The 21,920-nt window shown below is 38.3% G+C and overlaps 1 long non-coding RNA gene across 2 annotated transcripts; it reads left to right on the top strand.

Moving 5' to 3' along the window:
- Nucleotides 1-733: 733 nt before the first annotated feature.
- On the top strand, nt 734-12,134 carry LOC141386258 (uncharacterized). 2 transcript variants are annotated; one of them, XR_012407931.1, is made up of 3 exons: nt 734-824; nt 1,318-1,378; nt 9,502-12,134. It is a non-coding gene; the product is annotated as an uncharacterized lncRNA (long non-coding RNA). The 2 variants fall into 2 exon arrangements; XR_012407932.1 differs by lacking the exon at nt 734-824 and adding an exon at nt 1,064-1,090 and having other exon boundaries at nt 9,502-12,133.
- The last annotated feature ends 9,786 nt before the right edge of the window (nt 12,135-21,920 follow it).

Here is a 21,920-nt window from a genome sequence, read left to right as displayed (position 1 = left end):
CAAATACAGTGTTGCCAGTAAGTTACTGTAAAAACCCTTTGAAATGTCTAACAGTGCATGCTGTTTTAACTATAAAAAACACAAAGAAAATTACAGCTCTAGAGCATTTACACAATAGTCCCCTTTCACCTCAAATCTCAAAAAGTGTGTCTCTTTAATAAAATAATTTATTTTCCACTAAAATGTTGTCTTTTTACATGACATTTAATAGTCAAACACACACACTGACATTTTATAACAGTGCGCTGAGACAAAATTGATAGTCTTCCACTGTGCTGTTATTACATATTTTTGATAAATATTATTTTAAAAATAGTCTATGTAATCAAACTTTGTTTCAGTACATTCATTTATGTCTTTTAAACTAAACAAATAATTAAACACAGACCCAATGTTTGAGATTTATTAAATGATCATTCAAACTATTTATGTCATTTAAAATGTGCCATCCTTTAAATAAAAAATACACTTCATTTTTAAAACCTATGCAACCTTTTTTTGGATAAGTGCCTCTTCAGTGCTCTGCATGGGAACAAGCCTTTTTCAGGCATTCCATGACCACAAATAGTGCCAGACACACTGACATCTTTTAAAAGACTAAACTTTGTTCAGATGCATATCTCTGTCTGTGCTGGATCATCTACTAAATATTAGTATTCAGAATCCATAAGTTAATGCCTAGTCATTTAGCTTCTTTTAAATTGTTGTTGCCATAGAAACATTCTGACAGTTAGAATCAGTTATTTGCCTCATTTAAAAAGAACCCCCTACAAGAAGTCACTTACAATCCACTCATCCTGTGATCATCTGTAGAAGCATTGTCTGTAAGTTTATTATCTGTTTGTGTTTATATTCAATCTCAGATATTATTGTTATGTATGTAACGGGTTATAATATCACCTGTGATATTGTCTTTTTCATTAAAATCTTTTTCATTGTTTTAGTGATTTTATTTTGACATTTTCTATCCAATATATGTGAATTTAGTATTGAGACTTTTATTTTGAATTTTGATTACGGCGGCGCGTCGACGCCATTTTAGATTACTCGCGCGCCTCTCGCCAGTTCACTTTGCACTGGCTGGGGAGAGGTAGGTGTTTTGCTGAGCTCCTCGTTTTCTGAGTAAATTAAGTATCTAAAGTGTATAAAATGTTTCCATTTAATGCTGTTGGTACTGTTTAGATGTATTACAATGTTCTGTTGTATGATTTAAGTGTGGATGAATCAGGAATGTGTAGTTATATCGTGTGAATGTGATACATTTTGTATTTGTGTAAATCTGTGATTACAGCAACTAATAGACATTATGTTATTCAGGAATATACTGCTGTTATATGACCCACAAGAGATTTAGCTACTGTTTGATGTCAATCCACAGGTATTTCCATTTTATCATCTCAGTGTTTTATGTTCATTTATTGATTTTTGATTGATATTTACAGTATGTTTCATTATGTTAATGATAGAATTTTCCTGACTGTTAAAGTTAAGTAGCAGTTTACTTTGCACTGGCTGGGGAGAGGAATATACTGCTGTTATATGACCCACAAGAGATTTAGCTACTGTTTGATGTCAATCCACAAAGCTATGGTGACCAGTCCATGTTGGGCTTGAATAAACCTCCGGTGAATGAAGTAGCGCGTGTCCTTGTCTTCCTTACACACAACGCAAAGGCCAGTAACAGCGGGCGAAAGCAGACCGTTACATGTACATAGATAACTATAGCTCATTTTATGTACATCTTTTTACATAGTTTCACTCTGTTTCAACATACTCAATGTGGCATGGAATAAAGCAGCATTCTCCCACAATCTCACGTGTTGAAAAGAGTTTATCTGTCCGTCTAACTTTGGCAAGAGAGATGCCGGAGTGAGGGCAGAACAGTGAAAAGACATACTCAACAGTGATTACAACATCAGAAAAACGACGCACTTAACAGAGATTACGACAACATTGAACAATCTTCTCTTCTCTTGAACGGATCTACATTAAGAATGCTATCAAAGGAAAACGTGAGCCATGCGACCAGGTCAGAGTGTTTACATTCACACTCCTCTAAATCATCCAGATCAGCACATTCAAGAACATCAACCACCAGTTTTGCTGCAATAGAGGCACGAGCTAAAGCTGAAGCCGCAAGTACAAGAGCAGCATATGCACAATGAGAGATTGAAATCAAGGTAAAGCAAGCACAACTTCAAGTAGAAAAAAACACGATTGGAAGAAACATTAGAAGCACTCCAGCAGGAAAAGGAAGCAGAAGCTGCTTTAGCTGAAGCTACAGCCTATGAAGCCATAGTTGATGCAGTCGACAGAGAAGATTTACCTGAAAATGAATGTAAAGAAATAAGATCAACTTTGAGTTCATTGCAAAGAACTGAAGAATATGTTAATGATCAAAATCATTATTAATCAAAGATTGTGTCACCACTGCTTAGTTCAGATGACAGAGGAAATGCTCCTCCATCTCATAGAGAACTTCCTTAATGTTCTCAAGAAACACCACAACATGTCTTTTCAAGCAATGAACCAATGTTTCAGTCACAAGACCCAAATGACAGCTTTCAGCTGGTCAGAAACCCCAAAAAAGCAGCAAGATATCAAGGTACAATACCTCATTTTTCTCATCCATCTGAATGTCATAATTCAAACAGATTTTACTCACCTAATATGAGAAATGAGACATGTGCTACCAAGCCTGAAAACCAAGAGATTTTAAATTTAGCCAAGTTTCTAGCACAAATAGACTTACTTACTGCTGGACTTACAAAATTTGATGACAAGCCAGAGAATTACTGGGCATGCAAATCAATCTTTGCAAATGCAATTGAAGACCTCGACTTAAAGCCTTGCGAAGAACTTGACTTGCTAACTAAGTGGCTTGGTCCTAAATCAGCTGAGCATACTCTACGGATAAGGTCAGTTCATATTAATCGCCCTGATGTCGGACTCACCAGGATCTGGGAAAGGTTAGAACAATGCTATGGCTCTGCTGAAGCAATAGAATCTGCACTCTTAAATAAAATCAGCTGCTTTCCTAAACTCTCTAACAGAGAACCCCAATGTCTCATAGAGCTAGCAGATTTGCTGTTAGAGATTGAGTCTGCAAAAGCAGATGGATGCCTACCTGGTTTATCTTACCTGGACACTGCACGTGGAATTGCCCCTATTGTTGAAAAGTTGCCATTTCCCTCCAAGAGAAATGGATGCAACAAGGATCTAGATATAAGCAACAACACAATGTCAGTTTTCCTCCCTTTTTATTTTTTTTAACCTTCATTAGAGATGAAGTGCATATGAGAAATTACTCCAGTTTTACAATCTCTGCACAAAACACATTAACTACAGATGCCCAGTAATGCCCATGACTTGCTTCCTGGTTTGCTACTGTTCGGACGTCTTTGCCTACTGCTCCGCTCCTTGCACTCCTGCTTTTTTATTTTATAATCTAATTTTAACTTGAGCCTATCAGCACAGTGCTCAAACGAAACAGCTTGAAGATCAACATCAAATCTACAAACTTTCTGGAGTACAAGTTTAGTTTTATTTAGAGGAATTATCGTCTAAACAATCCTCCCGCTACCAGCTGCTTTCATTCCTGAGACGGGAAAACACGGCTGTGAAAATGTCTCTGGATCATATTTATTTGGAATCTCACTGCTGCACCAACTGCCATAAACTTTTACAAAAGATTGCAGTTCTTGAAACAAAGTTACTTGCGATCCAACCAGAACTGTCTAATTACACAGGACCGGTTCATTGTGGAGCCTCACAGCATTCAGCCGGTAAGCCCTATAAATCTACTCCAGCTACTGTTTTGAGAACAGAAAAACAGATTGAAACTGTTGAAAATCAGCGTGAACTATGGCATAAACAAGGTGCGAGACCAAAGGGTACTCATGGGGTCAGATCATGAAGGTCATACGCTGCTGCATTAGCGTTCTCTACCCCAAATACAGCTCGGACTCAAATACAGCTTCAGAACAGATATGAAGTTTTGAGTAATATGGGTGAAGAATCCCCAAATGCAGTTAGACAGAGATCGCATGACTCAGCAATTAACTTTGCTCTGAACAGAGGCTCAAGGCCGACTAGACAGCGGCATTCTGCTCCGATCGCAACAGAGATAAGAACATTGATTGTTGGAGACTCAATAATCAAAAATTTTAGGAGCAGAGATACCATGACATACTGCTTTTCTCATGCTACAGTTTCTGATATAAATAAAGAACTTGAGAACATATTAAGGAAACATGAGACTGCAAAACGGATTATCATCCATGTGGGGAAGAATGATATTCGGAAGGAGCAGTCAGAACTGCTCAAGAGAGATTTCTGTGAGCTTTTGGAAACAGTTGAAAGATTGAAAATTCAGCCGTTCATCAGTGAACCACTCCCTGCAAGAAGGACAAATATGTTTTCAAGGCTCCTTGGTCTAAATCAATGACTGTAAAAAATATGGACGACGCGACAGCCCTTTTTCCCATTGAACGCCTTGAGGGCAAAACGCCTGCTTGACGGGCACAAACTGTCGCAAAAGACTGCTGAAATTGGAGCCAGACATGCGCAGAAGGATTGTCTGATGGAGCCAGAGGAGGAGCCGCGAAAATGAGCAGAGTCGAGCTTCCAATCAAACGCTTTATGTAAAATCAACTACGCCCCCCGAACTTCTCAGCATGCGTTTGCTGTCATATCAACACAAATGGATGTAATAACGTTAACAAATATGAGGGTTTTATATATTCAATCGCGCCAGCTCCAGGCCGCAGCGCATAACTTACTCGCGGCGTCGCGGGCTGATTCCGGCTCGCATGCGGCAGCGCCTGCTCACTCGGCCGCCGCATCTGGCTCGATTGACTCGGGCTGGAATTGGGTAGTGAGTCCAGGCATCCGGAGTAGGTCCAGCAGAGGTAACATTAGTCAGTCTGAGCTCTAAGAGATAAGTCTCCGGCAGGCGAGAATCTAGCCGGAACTGTGTTTTGCTATCTGGGTGGCTAGGCGTGTATCAGCAAACTAATAAAGCCCGAAAAAAGCCCTGAACTTAGCGAATAAACAGTGTTCCACCAGGATCATGTATGTCAGAAACTATAGTTTACTGCTGAACTCATTTTGTCATAGTAAAATAACACAGAAATCGAATAATAACATTTCAGTCTACTTCAGTCTCCTGCCGAAGCTCAGACGCCGCGCTTTGAGAAACTGTCAATCACAGCTGTCAATCACGATGACACGCCCAGCATTAAATTACTGCTAAAAACAAACTGTTTACAAAAATGAAGATCTGCACCTATTTCAGCACAATAACCAGTGCCTTAATCGACCAGAACTATCTTTCGGGACATTTTATTGCAAGTGTAATATTTTTTTTTATTTGGGCTCAAGTCTCCTTCATTAACACGGAGGAGGCGGGCTTTATGACTTGTACTGCAGCCAGCCCCCAGGGGGCGATCTAACGGCCGAAACCTTCACTCAAACGTAGGCTTGCGGCACACTTGGTCTAAATGCATGGCTGCAGAAAACATGTAACATGAAAAGACTGAATTTCATCGACAATTTCAATCTCTTCTGGAACCAAAGACAGCTGTTTACATCAGACGGCCTTCATCCAAACAAGCTTGGTGCAAAAGTGCTGAAAGACAACATCCTCTTCTCCCTCCATCATCCATCAGCTGTGTATGCCACTGAACTTATGACACACACACACCTAGCAAATGTCCGGATGACCACAGGACTTCAAATCAGCTCATGAGTGGACTTGTGGCTGATGCATCCTACAAGGACAGAGATAACACCACGCAGCCACAACAACTGCCAATAACGGACAAACTGCCGTCTGCGCCCTGCACACTGAGCTCAACACAGGCAGACTGTGATGCATCAGAACAGCATCAAGTCTCAGCACTCATTGATGATCCCCAGGAAAACAGCCAGGTAAACATATCTCAGCAGCCAGAAACCCCAGACCCACAGCCTCTGTCACCGGACACGTTCTCATTGTCATCTTGCTCGCCTCTCTTGGATTTTTCAAAAAAGATGGAGGAACTGGTGTGTGCTGGAACTAAACTCTCACACTCCATTGCTGCTAGTCCCCAGTTAGCAACCAAAAGTCAGCAAGCCACACGCCCATCTCTAAGCCCACCTCGCCCTACACCTAGGAAAGGCCTCAGGTCTTTGCGACAGCGCCAGGTCTCAAAAAACACCTCATCTTTAGCTGGTGAACTTAAAAACTGCCATTGATGTGTCTCGGGGGCCTGCTTAGATAACAGTGTCTTTATCAGATGTTTACAGAACAAGCAGGAACCCAGTGTATCTGTAGCTTTCTCTACGCAGATTTGTGTCTTATTACGTGACAGAAAACCAAAGACTCTTTCAGACCGTATAGCAAATCATTCAAATCTGGTGTCTATTAAATGTATATCTGAGACTTCTGTAGTGAAAATGACTAAAACTGTTAAGTTAGCACTTTTAAACATTCGATCACTCAATAATAAGTCACTTTTAGTCAATGATTTTATCAACACAAATTGCCTTGATTTTATGCTTTTAAATGAAACTTGGCTAGATGACAGTTGTAGCGCAGCAGTTCTGAATGAAGCAGTCCCTTTAAACTTTGACTTTTTGAGTGTTTGCAGAGTTAATATGAGAGGTGGAGGCATCGCTGCCCTGTTTAAAGATGTGTATGAATGTAAACAAGTGTCATTTGGTGACTCTTTGTCCTTTGAATATCTGAGTATAGCACTAAAAGGGTCTCCACGCATCTTACTGATCATTATCTACAGACCTCCAAAATATTCTCCAGCTTTTATTGAGGATTTTACAGAGCTGTTATCAATAGTAACATCTGAATATGATTATTTTAGTATTGCTGGGGATTTGAAAATTCACATTGATAATCCAGAAATCAATGCTGTAAAAGAACTGATGACTGTTTTTTAACACTTTTGATCTGACTCAGCATGTTTAAGGACCCACACATAATCGTGGACACACCCTTGATCTACTTATAACTAAGGGTTTACACATTTCATCGACTGTTGTTAAGGATGTGGCACTATCTGATCATTTCTGTATTTTCTTTGATATATTGATCACTCCAGCTATTAAAGACAGATCTGTCTCTGTCAAAAAGAGATGCATAAATGAGAACACCAGTGAGCAGTTTATGAAGGCCATATCGCTGGCACCAAGTTTATCTGCAGACTCTGTTGATTCTCTCCTTGATTTGTTCAATACTAAAATTGAAAATGTAATAAATGACAGCGCTCCTGTTAAAGTTAGGAAGAGAACTGGCAAAGAGAGAGTCCCTTGGAGAAACTCAAGAGCAGTCCAAATGAAGAAAAGACAATGCAGGAAAGCTGAGCGTATGCGGAGAAAGACGAAACCAGTAGTCCATTATAATATCTATAAAGACAGTCTTCAGGCTTTTAATGTGGAACTAAAAACTGCTAGACAGACTTTCTTTTCAAACCTTATAAACAACAATGTAAATAATGCTCGCACACTCTTTGCAACAGTAGAGAGGCTCACAAACCCCCCCAGTCGGATTCCCAGTGAGCTACTCTCTGAAAGCAAATGTAATGAATTTGCTCATTTCTTTACTGATAAGATCAATAATATCAGAAAGGCAATCAGGTCATCCAATCAGCCAAGTTGTGTCGATATCAAACAAGCTCAACCACAACTTGAAAAGTCAGACATTATGTCTGATTTCATGGCAATTAACGGTAAAATCTTAGAAGAGATGGTGCAAATTATAAAAACATCAACCTGCAGTCTTGACACGCTCCCCACATCATTCTTCAAAACGGTGTTTACCTGTTTAGAAATGGATCTCATAAAAATGGTAAATGATTCACTTCTCAGGGATTTTTCCAAACTCACTTAAAACTAAAGTTGTTAAACCCCTCTTGAAGAAGAGCAACCTGGATAACACCCTATTGAGCAATTACAGGCCAATCTCAAATCTCCCTTTCATTGGCAAAATCATTGAAAAGGTTGTTTTCAACCAGGTTAACAAGTTCTTAAACTTCAAGGGGTGTTTAGACAATTTTCAAACTGGTTTCAGAGCACATCACAGTACAGAGAGCGCTCTTATAAAGATAATCAATGATATACGTCTAAACACAGATTCAGGTAAAATAACAGTGTTGGTATTGCTCGATCTCAGTGCTGCATTTGACACTGTCGATCACAGCATACTTCTGGATAGGCTGGAAAACTGGGTTGGGCTGTCTGGGACAGTCCTCAAATGGTTCAGATCTTACCTTGAAGGGAGAGGTTACTATGTCAGTTTAGGTGATCATAGGTTGAGGTGGACACCCATGACATGTGGAGTCCCACAAGGCTCGATTCTGGCACCTCTCCTGTTCAACCTTTACATGCTCCCTCTGAGCCAAATAATGAGAAAGAATCAAATCTCCTACCACAGCTATGCTGATGACACTCAGATCTACCTAGCCTTACTGCCTAATGACTACAGCCCCATTGACACCCTCTGCCAATACATTGATGAAATTAAAAATTGGATGTGCCAAAATTTTCTTCAGTTAAACAAAGAGAAAACTGAAGTCATTGCGTTTGGGAACAGAGATGAGGTTCTCAAGGTGAATGCGTACCTTGGCTCTAAAGGTCAAACGACAAAAAATAAGGTCAAGAATCTTGGTGTGACTGGAGTCAGATCTGAGTTTCAACAGTCATGTCAAAGCAGTCAGTAAATCAGCATACTATCATGTCAAAAATATTGCAAGAATCAGATGCTTTGTTTCCTGTGAAGATTTAGAGAAACTTGTTCATGCTTTTATCAGCAGCAGGGTGGATTACTGTAATGGAATCCTCAATGGTCTTCCTAAAAAGACAGTCAGACACTTGCAGCTCATCCAGAATGCTGCAGCCAGAATTCTGACCAGAAGCAGGAAATCAGAGCACATCACACCTGTACTCAGGTCTCTACACTGGCTGCCAGTTCCATTCAGAATAGATTTTAAAGTATTATTACTGGTCTATAAATCACTAAATGGCCAAGGACCTCAATACATTACAGATATGCTCACTGAATACAAACCTAACAGATCACTCAGATCTTTAGGATCATATAAACTAGAAGTTCCAAGAGTTCAGTCAAAGCAGGGTGAATCTGCCTTCAGCCACTATGCTCCTCGCTGCTGGAATCAGCTTCCAGAAATGATCAGATGTGCTCCAACATTAGGCACATTCAAATCAAGACTGAAAACACATCTGTTTAGCTGTGCCTTTACTGAATGAGCACTGTGCTGCGTCCGACAGATCGCACTATTATGTTTTTCTTTTTCTTTTTCATTCTTTTATAACCTATTTGAACTCATTTTAATTTGTTTTTATCTGTTTTTAATAATTTTTATTGTCTGCATTTTATGGTCCTAAACTTGTCTTTTTTATTCCTGTTTATGTAAAGCACTTTGAATCGCCACTGTGTATGAAATGTGCTATATAAATAAACTTGCCTTGCCTTGCCTTGCCTTACAGAGCAGAAGATGACCTCCAGAGCCCAAACCTCCCATGTTATGGTGCATAAGACAGAAGTAGACCCTCCAGCTTCTACAGCAAAGTCTATGTTGATAGAAAATTATGTCAGCAAACTCTGTCCAATTCACAAGAAGCCTCATCCTCTTCACAAATGTAGAGGATTTAGGGAAAGAGCATTAGATGAACTTAAAACTTTCCTCAAAGAAAACTTTATGTTTCCAATTGTGCCGCCCTTAGTCACAACGCGAAGGCTGAGGTTCCTTTTTCACAGATGTTTAATGCACTTATCGACACAGATGCCAACATCAACACCGTAGAACTGTATAAATGATTACAATAACAACATCAGATACATTCACATACATAAGGATTAAGCATACAACTTTAAAAGTAATTAATGAACAAAAATACATTCACATACCACTTTGCGTGCTTGTAAACTAAGAGAGGAGGGATACATCCTTCGAATTCTTGATTATAGCACTTATAACTTACAAAAGAAACGTCCTTAAAGATGGGAATGAAATTAAAACATGTCCAAAACCGTCAGAATGAATAACTTTTGCTCAAATAAACCATAGATTGGTAAATAAGTCAACAATAAGCAGTTTAAAATTATCAAAAATCGAAAATTACACATATTAAACTAATCACAAGTTATTGAAGAAAACACGTTTAAAGTACACTAGCGCCATCTAGTGGAAACAAAATACCACTGCTTTATGACAGCAGTTACACCGATGTTGCTCTTCAACATCACACCAAGCAAAGAACTGTACAGCAACAATTCAATGCTCAGAGTGTGACAGTGAAAAACATGTATCAGCTCTTCATCCTGGACCAGCACCCTGGACTAAAAGAGAATCCATTTCCCCTTCCTTACTGCATGGTTGGGAGGACGATAACAGCCATGACTCGACTGTTGCCACATCCAGCTGCACAAAGGTCCGTGAGAATAGTTTCGGAAGAAGATCATGCTCCAAGATCTGCTTAGTTAATATGATAATATTATCAAGATAATCCTGCAAAGATAATCCTGATGTAAATTTGAAAGCCTATGCTATTCTAGACAACCAGAGTAACAAGTCTTTAGCCAGCTCTGATTTCTTTGACAAATTCAACATCACAGAAAAAGCATCTCCTTACACAACAAAAACATGTGCAGGTACATCAGAAATCTTAGGCCGCAGAGCAAGAGGATTCATTGTAGAACTAATTGATAAAAGTATTAGTTTTAAACTTCCCACACTAATTGAGTGCAACGAGCTACCTGACAACAGAACTGAGATACCTACTTCTGATGCTGCTTGGAACCATGCTCATCTGAAGTCCATAGCTTGTAACATACCTCTACTTGATCCTGAGGCAGAGATTCTTCTTTTTGGGAGAGATATCATTGAGGTTCACAAAGTATTAGAACAGCGCAATGGTCCTCCACATGCTCCTTTTGCACAGAAGTTAGCTTTGGGATGGGTAATAGTAGGAGATGTTGGTTTGAATAATGCCCACAAACCAGTTGAACTAATGCTTTCAAAACAAACATTTTAGTGGATGCACACCACAGCCAAATAAGTCCCTGTTCTAATAATATTAAAATCAAAGAGTTTAGCCATTACAATGAACACAGCACTTCAATTTCCCCATCTTCGGAACAAATACTTGCAACAACACACAAAAAAGCTGACACATTTGTATCCACAAAGGATGACAACAAACTTGCTCCATCTATGGAAGATGCATTTCTGAAGATGCAAAATTAGGTTCTTATCACATTCATGGCAGAAGTTTCTGCTATTGTAAATGCTTGTCCATTAATGCCAGTATTTACAGATCCAAACAACCCTCTCATTCTAACCCCAGCAACACTTCTCACACAAAAGACTGGTGCACTTACACCTCCAAATGGAAGCTTCAAGGAAAATGATCTCTATATTTGCCAATGGAGACAAGTTCAAAGTTTAGCCAACACCTTCTGGCATCGATGGAGAAATGAGTATCTAACCACTCCACAAGAACGTAGGAAGTGGCAAAAAGAGGAACGTAACCTTCAGCAAGGAGACATTGTTTTACTCAAGGACAATCAAGCCAAGAGAAATGATTGGCCCAAGGGCATTGTGGCTTCCATGGAAATGATGGAAGAGTCAGGAAGGTTGAGGTGAAGAGAATAAAAGATGGAATATCAAAGGTCTACTTACGGCCCATTTCTGACACAGTCCTTCTGTTGCCGTCAGAAATTAAACTAAGTGGACAATAGTAATATCATTTTTTAGATGTCAGGCAGGGGGTGTGCTGGATCATCTACTAAATATTAGTATTCAGAATCCATAAGTTAATGCCTAGTCATTTAGCTTCTTTTAAATTGTTGTTGCCATACAAACATTCTGACAGTTAGAATCAGATATTTGCCTCATTTAAAAAGAACCCCCTACAAGAAGTCACTTACAATCCACTCATCCTGTGATCATCTGTAGAAGCATTGTCTGTAAGTTTATTATCTGTTTGTGTTAATATTCTATCTTAGATATTGTTATGTACATGGATAACTATAGCTCATTTTATGTACATCTTTTTACATAGTTTCACTCTGTTTCAACACACTCAATGTGGCATGGAATAAAGCAGCATTCTCCCACAATCTCACGTGTTGAAAAGAGTTTATCTGTCTGTCTAACTTTGGCAAGAGAGATGCCGGAGTGAGGGCAGAACACTGTCCAAACAACAGCATATATTTTTCACATATTATGTTATTGCAGTGTACAGGTAAACATGTGTCTTCTAATCTTTGGTGAAAGATTGAATGTAGAAGGCACTCCACACACACACACACGCACACACACACCAGCATCTTCTCACCTTCTGACAAAAGGACCTCTGCTGGATACAGGTCATGTGACACTGAGGTGAGTGATCAGCTGCAGCCAAACTATAAAATAGACAAACTTCTAAGAAAAAACGGTTCCCTCTGCATTTTGAAGTAATGTATACTTTTTTCAAAATATATTTGTTCAACAGCAGGATGAAACTCAAACAGGTTTTGAACAAATTGATGAGTAAAAGATAACAATTTTCATTTTTGTGTGAACTATTCTTTTAAACACATAGGGGTATATTGTAGAGGTCAATGTATACTGCGTTTACATTCAAGTGAAAATCTGTTCATGTAACTTCACAGAATTAATGTTTGCTATTGTAAATAAAAGTATATGTACTGAACAAACTGTAATGTTGGGCATTATTTCACAATATGATGCACAATAAATAATAATTAAAATTATTATAAAGATCTGTAACTAAGCTGATCTTTACACTGTGACAGCAAGATGACCCTTTGTCTAATTTAAGAGCAGGGGATACATGAGTCTAAGAAGAAAAGGCTCGAGGCAGGTCTGTATGAATGATGAAAGATGATGAACACTCTGGATGGGTTAAGATGTGAACTTTTTTCTTTAATGCAGATGATTCCTATGGAAACTCGGTAGTATGGGTCCTCATGAAAGACATCCTATTAAAGAAAGAAAAAAAAAGGCAAATATGACTATATTAGTTAAATAACCATGTGCTTAAAAGAAAAAAGGCCGGAATAAAAGAGATGAAAATGGGCAATGGGTAGACTCATGTAGACAAAAAAAAACACTGTTGTCTGACGTAAGAGCTCAGTCAAAAGCTGACCAGCAACATGGTTTTTTTCCTGAAGACGCTCATCAAATCTGGAGAGTAATTATGGAAGCTCTTTCTATGTGAGATTTTACCCACCGTTATTTGAAGTTGAAATAAACCTGAAATATAAAACAAGTGAAAAACAAAACAGTTATGTTCCTTGTGTATTTTACTCTTTTGTGCTTTAAAAAGTTACAATCTTTTTAAGAGCACATGACTTTATAAAATACTTTTAAATAGATAGTGTGTTTTAAGTATTAAGCCTCAGAACAATACTCAGCAAAGTTACATGACAGACAGCTTAAGCTAACTGGTGCATCTGCACTTGTTTATAAAATATAAAAACAAGAAGTATAGAAGTGCTCTTAAGGCAATAAAATATTTAAAAATGCAAAAACAATTCCTGTTGCAAACAAGAATATAGAACAATTCCAGCATAAATTTTCCATTAGCGAGTCTATAATCTTTTTAAGAATTAACAGTTAAGAATACAATTCTTACATTTCTAATGCACGCATTCCTGTCATCTGAAACAAATTCAGTGTTAGAATGCATCTACTTGTAATTGCATTAATTGTTCATTGAGCTTATTCTATTCAAACAATGAATTGTTAACTCTTTGGTGAAAGATTGAGTGTAGAAGTCACTACACTTAAGCCCCGTTTTCACTAATGCATTTTAGTTTGAAAACGCATAAGTTTTGCTATGGTTACACCATCCGTCAACACTACGCTGGAGTTTTCGAGTGCCGAAAACAGCGTTTCGGAAACACTGGATTAGCTGTGGATTAGCTATTATGCATCGCGTTCACTGTTCAATCGGCATTTGTTGACTAACAATAACCAAATGTCGAGCGAGACACATGCTTCCTGTTTATACTCGAACGCGCATGCCCAGAGTGCACGAATGTTCACGTGATATACGTTTTTGGTGGCGTGGTGTGGATGGAGATATGTTCAGATATGCTAAGTGAAACCCTGGTGTGGACGCGGATCGTTTTTTTGATCTAAAATGCCGTTTTAAAACTAAAACGCACTAGTGTAAACGGGGCCTTACACACAAACACATCTTCTCACCTTCAAACAAAAGAACCTCTGCTGGATACAGGTAATGTGACACTTAGGTGAGTGCTCTTCTGCAGCCAAACTAAAAAATAGCCAAACTTCTACAGATATGTAACACACTTGGGAGTGGATTCATAAATAGTTTGGGCAAAACTTTTAAGTTTAAATTTATTAATATTAAAAATGACAGACAAAATCATATGGATTATTTTTAAAAAATGTCATAGTGACATTTTGAATCATCATGTGATCAAGTTTAAACACAAACAATGTTTCAAAGTTTTAATAAAGGATGTTTTAATTACAGTAAAAACCACACAGAAAACAACAGCTCTAAAACATTTACACAATAGTCCCCTTTCACCTCAAATCTCAAAAAGTGTGTCTCTTTAAAGAAATAATTTATTTTTCCACTGAAATGTTGTGTTACGTGCCGGCTCAAGCACGCAACAAAATGAAGGGAACCCAAACCAAGTTGAATGTAATAATGCAAAAAGATATTTATTTAAAGGTTACAAAAAGACAAAAATGATAAAATAAAATAATGTGCAAAAAGGGGTATCAAAGTAAACAAATTAATTATCTAACATAACAATATTCAATACGACAAATTATACAGGAGCAAAGTTCAAAAACAAAATTAATATAAGCGGTGGGTAAGGCAAAGGAAGTCAAACGAAAAAACGGTCCTCCAAAGCAGTCTCTCCAACACAGTTTGGAAGCTCCTTTTATAAAGCCTGAAGATTAGCCGCACCTGCTGCATCATAACGAGTCACCTGTTAAGAAACAGAAAGCAAAACCCAGGAAACAGAACGAACCAATCACAAAACCCATAACACCTCCCCCTCAAAAGAAAGAGATTATAATAATCTCTGTCCTTAACTTTATAAATCTCCAAATAAATTAAAACAAAAACAAAATGAAAATGAAACTTTCCTTTTTCTTAGAAAACTGTTGAGCAATCACCAGCAATCTCCCAATATCTGGAGGCAGCAATTTAAGGGAAAGCCACACATCCTAGAACTAAAAAAAAGAAACACATTCAAACCACTAGCCATAAGGGGCTCTAGACAAGGTGTCAGCCAACACATTGTCTACGCCCTTTATGTGACGAATATCCAGAGCAAATGGTTGTAAAAAGAGAGACCATCGAATCAGACGCTGATTTGGATTTTGTAGAGAATGCAAGAAGGTAAGGGGATTATGATCGGTATATATCACAATTGGGGTGATACCAGAAGTCAGGTAAACCTCAAAATGTTGAAGTGCCCAAATCAATGCTAAAGCTTCCTTCTCGATAATTGAATAATTTAGTTGATACGAGTTAAACTTTCGTGAAAAATAGCTAATAGGTCGATCAATACCATTTTCATCAGCCTGTAACAAAACTGCACCAGCCCCGATGTGGCTTGCATGAAGATGAAGTTAGCATTCTCTTTACGTTTTCAAACGCATCTTCACACTTTTTTGTCCAATCAAATTTTACTTTTGACTTAAGCAAATCTGTGAGGGGAGCCACCACAGAAGAAAAATTGTAACAAAAACTTCGGTAAAACCCTACCATACCTAAAAATCGCATCAATTCTCTCTTTGTTTCGGGAGGTGGAAAATTATCAATGGCCAAAACCTTTGCTCGAACAGGTCGGACTTCCCCCCTGCCCACTACCTTTCCCAAGTAGGTCACGGTGGCTCTAGCAAACTCACACTTTGCTAGATTCACTGTGAGATTTGCAGCGGTCAGACGGGTGAATAAGTCACGAATGCCAGTTAGATGCTGATCCCATGTGTCACTATAGATGACAATGTCATCTAGATAAACAGCGCACCCTTCCAATCCTGATGTTACCCTGTTCATTAATCGCTGAAACGTAGCTGGAGCGTTTCGCAAACCAAAACTTATAACAGAATAAGAAAAAAGGCCAAAAGGTGTAATAAATGAAGATATTTCTTGGGCACGTGGAGTCAGTGATACCTGCGAATATCCCTTGAGCAAATCAAATTTGCTCACATAGGAGGCAGAACCCACCTGATCCACACAATCTTCAATCCTAGGTAAAGGAAATGAATCTGGTTTTGTTATCGCATTTACCTTCCTATAATCTGTGCAAAATCGTTGCGAGCCATCAGGCTTACCAACAAGCAAACAGGGTGACGCCCAATCTGAAAAGGAAGGTTTCGCTATGTTATTCTGCAGCATATAATTTACTTCAGCTTCCAGCTTCTTCTGCTTGTCCAAAGACACACGGTAAAATCGCTGTCTAACTGGTTTTGATCCCTCTATGTCAATGTCATGTTCAATTACATCAGTGCGGGTAGGCGTATCTGAAAATAGATTAGAAAATGCAAGTAACAGTGAAGTCAGTTCAGCACAATGTTTCTCAGGCAGATGTTTCAGCAACTCATCTAAGCGTTTCAAAGACTCTGAATTGTAAAGCCGGGGATGTAAAATAGCATCGTCCGGAATTTTAACATCATTTTCAGATTCGCTCACTAAAGTAGTGTTAGCCAACATCACAGGTGATTTACTAGTCTCAATTCCATCTCTACTATAATAAGGCTTTAATAGATTCACATGACACAACTGAGATGACTTCCTACGCTCAGGAGTAGACAACACATAATTCTGATCAGACACTGATCGCAACACTGTGTAGGGTCCTGACAATTGTGCACAAAAAGGTGACTCAGGCAGGGGAAGCAAAGCCAAAACCTGATCTCCTGAACTAAACTTACGAACAGCCGACTTCCTATCAAACCAACCCTTCATTTTCTTCTGGGCTTTTTCCAGCTTTTCCTTGACTAGTTCCCCAGCCAGCAGTAAACGTCTTCGAAAACCTAAAATATATTTGAGCAAACTTTGAGGCGGTTCATTTGGCACAACACTATCGGTCAATACAGACAAGGTTCCTCGTACAGAGTGTGCAAACACGAGCTGATTTGGACTAAAACCCAGACTTTCTTGAACAAACTCCCTGGCTGCTAATAGCAACCATGGCAAACCCAGCTCCCAATCTCCTTTCAACTCTGTGCAATAGGCTTTCAATAAAGATTTCAATGTCTGGTGAAAGCATTCTAGAGCACCTTGGCTCTCAGTATGATAAGCGCTTGACTTGTTATGACGTATTCCTAATTGCTGTAACACCTCAGAAAACATTTTTGATGTGAAATTTGTCCCTTGGTCACTCTGAACAATCTTCGGAATTCCAAAGATTGAATTAAACTGTGACAACGCTTTCACTACAGATCTAGTTGTAATAGAACTTAAAGGATATGCTGCAGGATATCGAGTGCTCTGACCCATCACTGTTAGTAAATATTTACTTCCTGACTTAGAAGGTGGTAATGGCCCTACACAGTCCACTATCAGATGTTGAAAAGGTGGTTCCAAAACAGGTATAGGATACAAAGGAGCAGGTTTCAAAGTCTGATTGGGTTTCCCAGTCTTCTGACATGTTGGGCATATTTTAATGTATCGTCTTATGTCAGATTTTACATGAGGCCAATAGAAATACTGCAGCAAGTGTTGGTAAGTTTTGTTCACCCCCACATGACCAGACATACCTCCATGAGCAGCTGCTAATATGGTATCACGCAAAGAAACCGGAACTACAACCTGTATCACAGCTCCACCCAAATCCTCCTCTTTGTTCGGAGTCCATTTTCGTAGCAGCACGTTGTTGTGAACAAAATAGCATAAACTAGAACTTTCTGCTGCATCCTGGGACAAAGCCACATCAAACAAGGGTTTCAGAGAAACATCTTCACACTGAGCCACTTCCCAGTCATGATGAGTAATTGAGGGTACTGCAATAAAGCCTGGAACAGATTTATTAGAAGTCACAGGAATTTCCCTCTCCAACAATTCTTGTTCATCAATCCCTTGTTTTCGCATAGCACGTGTAAATGCACATGACACAAATGTCTCTGGAAAATCTGTAGAAATATCAGTCTCACCCAAAACAGGAGTGGTTGTCATCACTGGAGGTGGTGGAACATCAGGCCATACCCGATCACCTGCCAGATTATTCCCCAAAATAACTGACACTCCCTCTACTGGTAAAGAAGGACGAATTCCCAACACCACTGGCCCACTCACTAATTCAGACTGAAGAAACAACCTATGCAAAGGGACAGACATTGTATTTTAACCAATTCCTTGTATTAACACATTACTCCCGGTTGAAGTTTCCTGTGAAAAAGGTAGAGCACATTCTAAAATAAATGATTCAGATGCACCCGTATCACGAAGAATTTTTACAGGTGTTTTCTCAGCATTTTCCTTAAGTGACACATATCCATCTGTAATGAAAGGAGAATAACTTTCATTAGCTGCTCTAACCATCATCACTGGCTTCTGCAACACAACAGGATCATCATTAGCATTTTAATCAGTCTGAACTGAAGATACAGTCAAGACAGCTTTTTGCTCAGATTTTACACGTGAAAATTTCCCTTTTAGTACAAGACACTCTTTTTTCCAATGACCCTTCATATGACAATACGCACAGCGGTCATTGTTATCACCATAAGGCTTTAAAGCCTTGTCTGCCTTTTCAGTTTTACTCATTTCAAAAGCAGAAGGTTGTAAAGCTGCACTTTCGCCAAAAACATCAGATCTTAATTTATTTTTTACGCCACTCCCCATTCTCTCAACTTTATGCGTGAGTACATACTCAGAGATAACAGCAGCATCTTCTGCAGACTTCACTTTGCGTTCTGTCAAAAAAAGAACAACATGTTCAGGAAGCGTAGCTTTAAATTGTTCCAACAGGACTAGTTCATACAAATTCTCATACGTTTTAACTTCTGACGCAGAGCACCAGCGATCTAACTGAAGTTTTAGTTCAGACACAAATTCAGAATATGTTTGTACATTAGATTTTCGAATATTTCTAAATCTCTGCCTGTAAGCCTCAGGAACCAACTCGTAAGCTTTTAGCACAGCTTCTTTGATCTTACTATAACTCCCACTATCTACCGCTGATAAAGCAGCATATGCTTTCTGTGCTTTTCCCACAAGTACGCACTGAAGCATCATAGTCTGTTCCTGCTCTGACCAGGCCATCGATGTGCTTAATCTTTCAAACAATCTGAAAAACGTTTCAACGTCTGTTTCACTAAATTTCGGTAACAACTTAATATTATTTGTCACATCCAAACCTTTTTTAGCAGACACAATTGCACTGTTCGCACTTTCACCTAACTTTCCCTCACCAATTAGTCGAAAGCGCAGTGCTTCAACCTCTAATTTGCGCATTTCGAGTTCACCGTTAATTTTTGCTTTCTCTAACTCCAAAAGCATTAATTCTTTTTGTTGTTCAAATGACAATGACGTTTCATATTTTGAACTCGGTGTAAATATTTCACGTTCTTCTCCAACAACAGACTTTTCAGCTTCAAATAACCCTAAACGAACTAAACCTGCCTTTACAACTACAGCAATAGATTCCTTCAATTTCTTATCTTTTGTTGTCAAGTGTACGTCATATTTATTCACCAACTCTATCAACTGCTCTTTTGTTAGTTTGTCAAATGATTCTTCATTTGGTGACTCAAAAAATATGTCTAATTCGGAGGACATTTTTCCCTTTATTTTTTTCCTTTTCAAACGAATTTCTATAAATTTCAAACACAACCTGATTATCCCCCTACGCTTTTGTTATTTTTCCCTATTCTAACTCACCCTAATCTTCATGCTTTCACCAAGAGTCAAGTATCTTTAAGCACTCAAATACCGGCAGATGTCTAAATCTACGGACAAACCACTAGACCGACAAAAGCGGCAGTGCTCTTAACTCGGCGTTAGCACAAAAATAACAAACTAAAACAACAAAAACCAATGCAAAGCGTTGCTATGCCTAACATGGGGATATCAGCCCTGTGTTAGAAACATCAAACGGTAGTGATCAAATACACCATCACCTCAAACTACACTCCCAAATATCATCGGGCTAAATAGAAACACATTCGTGATAGCATAGATATCAAAATAAACTTACCCACTTCCGATGCTATTTTCAAATTTCTCAAAGCAATGCCAGAGAAAGCAAGGGACTGCAAAACAAAACAAAACAAACGCCACCGCACACTAACAAAACTCCTGGAGCTTCCACATGGAAATCTAACAGGTGTTTTTAATCAAGGTTCCCAAGTTACTTGAGGACGAGCCCCCATTTGTTACGTGCCGGCTTAAGCACGCAACAAAATGAAGGGAACCCAAACCAAGTTAAATGTAATAATGCAAAAAGATATTTATTTAAAGGTTACAAAAGACAAAAATGATAAAATAAAATAATGTGCAAAAAGGGGTATCAAAGTAAACAAATTAATTATCTAACATAACAATATTCAATACGACAAATTATACAGGAGCAAAGTTCAAATAAACAAAATTAATATAAGCGGTGGGTAAGGCAAAGGAAGTCAAACGAAAAAACGGTCCTCCAAAGCAGTCTCTCCAACACAGTTTGGAAGCTCCTTTTATAAAGCCTGAAGATTAGCCGCACCTGTTGCATCATAACAAGTCACCTGTTAAGAAACAGAAAGCAAAACCCAGGAAACAGAATGAACCAATCACAAAACCCATAACAGTTGTCTTTTTACATGACATTTAATAGTCAAACACACACACTGACATTTATAACAGTGCGCTAAGACAAAATTGACAGTCTTCCACTGTGCTGTTATTTTATATTCTTAATAAACATTATTTTAAAAATAGTTTGTGTAATCAAGCTCTGTTTCAGTATATTCATTTTATGCCTTTTAAACTAAACAAATAATTAAACACAGACTAAATGTTTGAGATATATTAAATGATCATTTAAACAATTTATGTCATTTAAAAATGTACACTTTATTGTTTAAAACATATGCAATCTTTTTGGATAAGTGCCTCTTCAGTGCTCTCCTGGAAACAAGCCTTTTTCAGGCAGTTCCATGACAACAAATGGTGCCAGGTACACTGACATCTTTTAAAAGACTAAACTTTGTTCAGATGCAGATCTCTGTCCAAACAACAGCATATATTTTTCACGTTATATGTTATTGCGGTAAGACTTAACAATAAGGGTGCATTAGTTAACATTAGTTAATGCATTAGTTAACATGAACTAACAATTAATAACGCATCTATTAAGCATTACTTAACCTTTGTTAATGTTAACTAAACATTTATTTGTGTCAGCTAATGCATTAGTAAACATGATCTAACAGTAAACAAGGACTTTGTTCAGCATTACTTAATCTTTGTTAATGTTTATTTACACATAATCCAAATGCATCTCTTAACATGAATAGCTTGATTAGTTAATGTTTACTTACTCATACACTAATGCATTTGGTAATGGATTAGATAACTTGATCTAATAATGAACAACACATTTATGAAGCAATGCTGAATTCTTGTTCATGAAAACTTACAATGTTAGTTAACATAAACAACATGTTAGCATAATTGGTAGAGCTTATAATAAGTATCCTACATAGTTCCTGATCAATGTCAGGGACAAAGTAGGACTCTATTGGAGTGCATTACATTGGAACCTCAGCTTCAACTGTCATTCATGTTTGTTAATGTAATGTAATGTGTATTTATATAGTGCATTAATTGTGTATGGCCATACACCCAAAGCGCTTTATAATCATGAGGGGGGGGGGGGGGGTCCTCTCCACACCACTGCCAGTGTGCAGCATCCA

This window comes from Danio rerio, chromosome 6 (genome assembly GCF_049306965.1).
Source record: "Danio rerio strain Tuebingen ecotype United States chromosome 6, GRCz12tu, whole genome shotgun sequence".
Classification (NCBI taxonomy): domain Eukaryota; kingdom Metazoa; phylum Chordata; class Actinopteri; order Cypriniformes; family Danionidae; genus Danio; species Danio rerio.
The sequence above is the reverse complement of the archived record's forward strand: the minus strand, read 5'-3'. Positions and strand labels throughout refer to the sequence as shown.